We start from the raw sequence: 6,264 nt of genomic DNA on the forward strand, positions 1-6,264 counted from the left end.
AATTTTTTTGTGTGTGTTTTGATTGTGCCATCTGGTTAATGGAATTTGTTCGTATATAATAAAAATATATATATGAACGCGTTTAGATGGACTCCAAGGGATGCGGATATCCGTGGACATTCGTGAATCAGTAGTGCTAGTGCCAGTAATATCCATCAGTTCATATAATAATCGTGCTGTAATTTTGAACAGGACAGTTTTGGATGTATGCACAAGGATCAGCTGTGTTCGAAAGGTCCTCCATTTTTGCCGGCCCACGCCAGCAAGGCGGCTAGCCAACCTGAAATACGAGCTGACATCAAATGGCAACCTGAAGTAAGAGCTGACATCAGAACTCTGAGATTGTCTATATCATATTGTATCATCCCTTTTCCGGAGAAAAGAAAAGAATATATTTTAAAAATCGCACCCATCACCACACCACATGCTGTGATGATCAGCGAGGCAGCAAGCGCCGCCCCTCCCCCCCCCCTCCCCGTTTTTCTATGTTTTTTTTCTTCTTTTTCGGAAACATCTATTTCTGGGCTGTCCGGAAAGCGAACTGCCACCACCGCTGAACTTTTAGCCGAGCGAGCGCTGGAGGGCGAGGGGGAAATCAGGTGGGGAAAGCTTAAAATTAGAAGTCCAGCGCAATAATTGAGCAGGCAGGCCCCTCCTAATCACTGCCCTAAACTTGTGTGCCGGGCCGAGGTGATAATCGATGCACGGAGGAGGATGCCGCCGTGGCCGCGGAGATTGATAATTTAAAGCAGGCGGAGACCGCCGCCCCCTCTGGCCTCGCTGCTCCCCGTTCCTCCCCCCACATGCCCTGCCCACGCCCGGCCCTGCCCTGCCCTGCCCTGCCCTGCTGCGCCCAAGGTGATTGATTGGTTGCTTTTCCTTTGCTCCCATCTAGCACCGATCCAAAAGCTGAGATTCAGCTTGTGGATCGGTCCGTTCATCTATCTACTAGTATCTTATCGCCAGATTGGGAGTTTGTGTGCCTGCTGCTTCCTGTGGATCCATCTGTCTGTGCGGAATGATGATTGAGCCATTTTTTTCTTCGTTCATGGTACTTTGATTCATGATGTGTATTTTGTTCTGTTTGTTTCTTCTTGTTCACCTTGCGAAATTGTTCAATCCATCTCTGTTGCCCTGTCCATGTTGTTTTCCTGATTGATTGAATTGTGTGTTGGTTGCCTTGCCTGGTGGTTGACCTTGCTCCTGCGTGCTAGTTGAGTAACACCGCGTCCTTGTCTTTTGATTTACGAGCTTTCAAAGAAGCCGCGTCTGATCTGTCCATCACAAGAGCACGCAAATGATTCGATCTGCCGGGCCAAATGATTCCTGCATTCAGTGGGACTGATTAGATCATCCACGATGGATTGTAGCGTCAAAACTCTGATCTTTCCTTGTCGATTTGTTTTGTCGCAGCTGAATCTCCGCATAAACAATTAGAGTAGCTGCATTGGCGGGGAAAGCGCGAGGCGAAAAGCTCAGCAGCAATGGCGGAGCAGGCGGGCGCCGGAAGGTACTGGTGCCACATGTGCGCCGCGGTGGTGAGCCCCGCGGAGGGGGAGGCGGAGATAAAGTGCCCGCACTGCCACAGCGGCTTCCTCGAGGAGATGGAGACCGCCCGCGGCGCGGCCGCGGCCGCGACCGACGACGGTGACGGTGACGGCGACGGCACGGTGGCTCAAGTGTACCCCGGCGGCGCCGACCGCCCGAGCTCCATCTGGGCGCACGCTATCCTCAGCACGGTCGACAGCTCCGTCCGCCGCCGCCGCAACTGGCGGCAGCAGGAGGCCGCCGGCGACGTCTACGACTGGAACGACCCCGAGTTCTCGCTGCGCCGGCGGCGTGTCACCTGCGTTCCTGCGGCTCCTGCACGAGCTCCGTGACCGCCAGCTGCAGCGCCTGGAGGCTTGCTGCCGGCGTCGCCCTCGAAGGCGACCAGCTGACCCCGTTCGGCCGGAGCCTCTTCATCGGCGCAGCTGGCGGCGACGGCGGCAGGCAGCGAGCATGGCCTGGCGTTGGGCGACTACTTTCTCGGCCCCAGCCTCGATGCATTGGTGCAGCAGCTCGCCGAGAACGACGCAGGGCGGCAGGGAACGCCGCCGGCCAAGAAGGAGGCCGTGGAGGCAATGCCGACCGTGGAGATCGCCAGTGGCAACGACGACGACACGGCCAGCTGCCCGGTCTGCCTGGAGGTACTACGCGCCCGGTGAGCGCGCCCGCGAGATGCCCTGCAGGCACAGGTTCCACGCCAATTGCATCGCGCCGTGGCTCGAGATGCACAGCTCCTGCCCTGTCTGCCGGTTCCAGCTGCCAGCCACCGACGACAAGAGCTCATGCAACAGCGGCGATGGTGGTTTTGTCAGTGTCGATGCGGATCGTGAAGGCAATGACAACGGCGGTGGTGATGGTACTGGTAGGGCAACCTCTCCTCCAGGCAATGCCGAGCCAGCTGGAGCCGAAGAGAGCGGCAGACGGTTGCCGCCATCCTTACAGTGGCTCAACAGCCTGTTCTCGCCGTCGGCGCAGTCCTCCGGTAGCGGCAGCAGCAGTTCGCATCATTGGGAGAATTGAGTAACAATGCAATGCCAATATACAAGGATGGATGGTTGCTGCTGCTTGGCAGCTTGAGCCCATTGGTGCCAATGTACATAGGAAGGAGCAGGAGCATGCTGGGTTGCTGCCATGGAAATTTGGAGCCTTTTTTCAGTGTGTTAGTTTGGCTCATGTAATGTTCTCTCTGATACAGTTATCATGGTTGTAAAAAGAACAGAAATTGGCAAGTGTATGAACTTGCCTCTTGCGTGAACTGGGTGCTTATCATCGTCTTACAAGTCAATTTTGGTTTTCCGCAGGATGCTAATCACGGGTCTACCAACTTAATGACCACATTTATAATCAAAACTTAATTTTGCCAAAACAATAATAAAACCGTTGCAAAACACTGCCCGTGAAAACTACTTGCTTCTGTAAGGTTTCAGCTACACAGGTTGTCTGTTTGATTTTGTCAAAGAACCAGTTGGCACTGTACCACCCTAAGTCTTAAGCATTGCATTTGACACTTGCATTTCACGAGCACAAGCATCATCCATTCATTCATGAGCATGAGCATATGAAATTTCATTTCATTCTTTATACATTATCACATGTGATGTTGATTATATATATATATGCATATGCTTATAATCATGTATGACCAATGTATGAAATGGTTGTGAGGTCATGAAAACACCTTAGACACATCTAAGATGGTAAATAGAACAATGTTTGTATTCATGACATGGGTCAATTTTGCTTTTTACTTTGAAATGCCTTTTACATGATGATAGTTTGACCAAAGTTGAACAGTAGCTTAGAGTATTTGCATGGCTGTGTGACCTAAATAACAGTTGTAGTACTTGTCATGGGTAACAAACCTTATTTAAGGGTCATGAGCTGAATCAGTGCCTAACATGGTCAAAACACAGCTCCAAAGTAGCAATCAAATGCTGTTTCTAGACTTGGAAATTTTGCTAAGTCCCGAATGCTGATTTCGGTTTCAAGGTACCTCACTTTAGAGCTTTGTAGTTTGAAAACCATTGCGAATTAGACAAAACTCCTTTAAGCAATCTTGTAGTACTCACGTGGCTCTATAATTTTTATTAAGGAAGTTTTTGCTAAATCACCATGAATTAAGACGACGGATTGCTTAAACTTGCTTCGTTAGTCGGGTTCAGTGGTGTCTCAACCGGCACCGCGCGCGCGTCGTGGCCGACCGGCGTAAGGCCGTGGCCGCCGCATGGAGGCCATTCGCCGGCGTCAGGCCCACGTGTCAGGCCAAGGCGGGCAGCAAAACCGCGCGACACCGCTGCTCTCTCTCACTCGCGCTCACTCTCTCTGCCTCGCTCCCACTCCAGCTCTCGTCGCGCCCGAGCGAAACCGAGCGCCGTCGCTATTGCCGCCGAGCTCTGCCATGCTCACTCGCTGCCACCACAGCACCACCGTTCACTACATCTCGCCCACAGCTCTGCCATCATCTCCTCCACCTCCCCAAACCATCTGTGCCACCATCCGAGCTCAGGTGAGGCGCCAGTTCGAGTTCGCCGTCGCCGCACCATCGCCGGAGCACCGTCGAGCTCGCGCTCTCCGTCGTCGTGCTCCACCAAGCCGTCTTGCTCACTCTCTTCCCTCGTTAGGGTTAGCATAGGGTCACACCCTACTCACGCCGCTGGCCGTTGAGTCAATATTGTCCTCATCGGAGCGGAACGTCGTTGTGCCGCCGTTGCGCTCGCGCCACCGTGCTGCCATGCATGCGGCCGTGTCTCACCGACGCCCTCACAAGCCCCAATCAAAACCCTAGGTCTCCGCTAGATCCCTGTAGAGGTGTAGCCACGTCCATCTGAGCTTGCCATGGCCAGAAACGACTGGAATGCCACCGCACGCCGCCGCCGAGCCGCCATCTCCGCCGTCGACCTAGCTCCGGTGAGCCTCTGGGCCAACCAAGGGCACTCGTAGATGCGCGTGGGAATAGGGAACACAACGGTGGTGACCTCGCCGTCGATGAGTTCTCGTCGGTCAAAGCGCCGCCCTACCTCGGTCTCACTAACGTGTGGGGTCGGGTGACTTTCGAGGCCCGCGCATCAGTCACAGCGGGGTGTATGGACCGGGTGTACCTAGTAGCAGACCCCGAGTGAATTTGATTTTCTTTATTTGTTTTCACAGATTTTGTATCAAACTTGCAAAAATTATATCTTGAGCTAGGAGTATCCAAATGGGGTGAACCAAATTTTATTGGATTCATCTTGAAGTGTACTATTTGATAAAAATATGAAATATATTATTTAGGGTATTTTTCTAGGAGAATTAAATTGAGCAAGATAAATGCTTTTAAAATAGTTTCTATCTTGTAAATTGTATAACTTGAGATAGGAAGGTGATAAAATTGTGATTCTAATTTTGCTGGTCTTGTGTTGACATGCTCTAGCTAGGAAAAATATTAAACCTACAGTAAGCATACTTGAAATATGGTCTTCCTATTTAATCTTAATCAATTGCTAGTTTCTAGTGAAAATAAATGGGGTAAAAATACATAACATATGATCATGTAAATTTTTACACAGTATTCCTATGCTAGGATGAAAGTAAGAAAAATATGAAATCTATTGCTTAACACTTGATGCATAAGAACTATCTTGTCTAGATAAATATACCTTTAACCCCGTGTAGGTCAAGAATCAAATATATGGTTAGCCATGCTTAGACCGGTAGAAGTCAGATGATTTTCTATCACCTACGAGATATAGGTAGATACCAGAGCACGGTTGGCTATATTTGCTATCATGGAAAAGAACCATGGGATAATGTAACTACAGGTCAGACAGAGTCTATGCGTAGGTTGGCTCATGTGATTCTGTCTGTGCCAATTAAGGATCATACTATTGTTGGAACTTCTGTTGAGATTGAACGCATGCCTCTCACTTAGCTGGCCGGATAACTCATTCCGACCATAAAGCCAAGTAGCTCAACTCAGGTCGAGCCCTGTTCTATAAGAGTGCGCACTCTGGATGGTAGTAAGGATGTGCGGGGAGCCAGACGTGAGCCCAAGGGTAGGCCATGCCTAAACGTCCTGGTAGCTGGTCATCCCTGATTGTGTGGTGCTGATCGAATCCGTGAAACGTGGACCTGAGTAGTACCAAAGGTGACCTAAGGTGACCGTTGATCTGGTCTACCAGGGTTTGTGTCAGGAATAAATTTCCAGCTGGTTGAAATCAATTCGAATCGCCGTCTCTCCCGGACAGTGAGAAACTTGGCTAGCTCCAACATTGTAGTAACTGAATTATGGAATGATGGTTATGATGAACATGGAATTATTACACCGGATATGGTTAATATTGCTTTGCTACTAAATGATATACCACATGTTTGGCACAGGTTAGTTGCTAATCTAGAGATGAATAGCTATAATTAACTTGATGACCGAATTATAAAAGGTATAGTTGAATTAGTGGCTTTTTATGCAAAATGTTGTCAAGCTAGCTCCACTTATAAAGCCTTGCATGATCCCTGAAGGCACTTTATTTTTTGTTTATGACGGGTAAGTCTAGCTAAGTATCTTCTTGTACTCAGGGTTTATTTCCAATTTATGCAGATAATACGATGTATCATGGCTACTGTAAGAACTTCTTCTGTCCCACCATGGACGAGGAGTAGGGCCCTGGGCAAGGCATCTCTTGTTAATCCCTCTCTTATGCTTTTGTGGGATTGTGATCATGAGCTGGCATAGTATTTGAA

The 6,264-nt window shown here is 49.7% G+C and overlaps 1 pseudogene; it reads left to right on the plus strand.

Annotated features, from left to right (window-relative positions):
- Positions 1-514: 514 nt before the first annotated feature.
- Positions 515-2,840, plus strand: LOC136458085 (E3 ubiquitin-protein ligase SIRP1-like; annotated as a pseudogene).
- The last annotated feature ends 3,424 nt before the right edge of the window (positions 2,841-6,264 follow it).

Source organism: Miscanthus floridulus, chromosome 6 (genome assembly GCF_019320115.1).
Source record: "Miscanthus floridulus cultivar M001 chromosome 6, ASM1932011v1, whole genome shotgun sequence".
NCBI classification, from domain to species: domain Eukaryota; kingdom Viridiplantae; phylum Streptophyta; class Magnoliopsida; order Poales; family Poaceae; genus Miscanthus; species Miscanthus floridulus.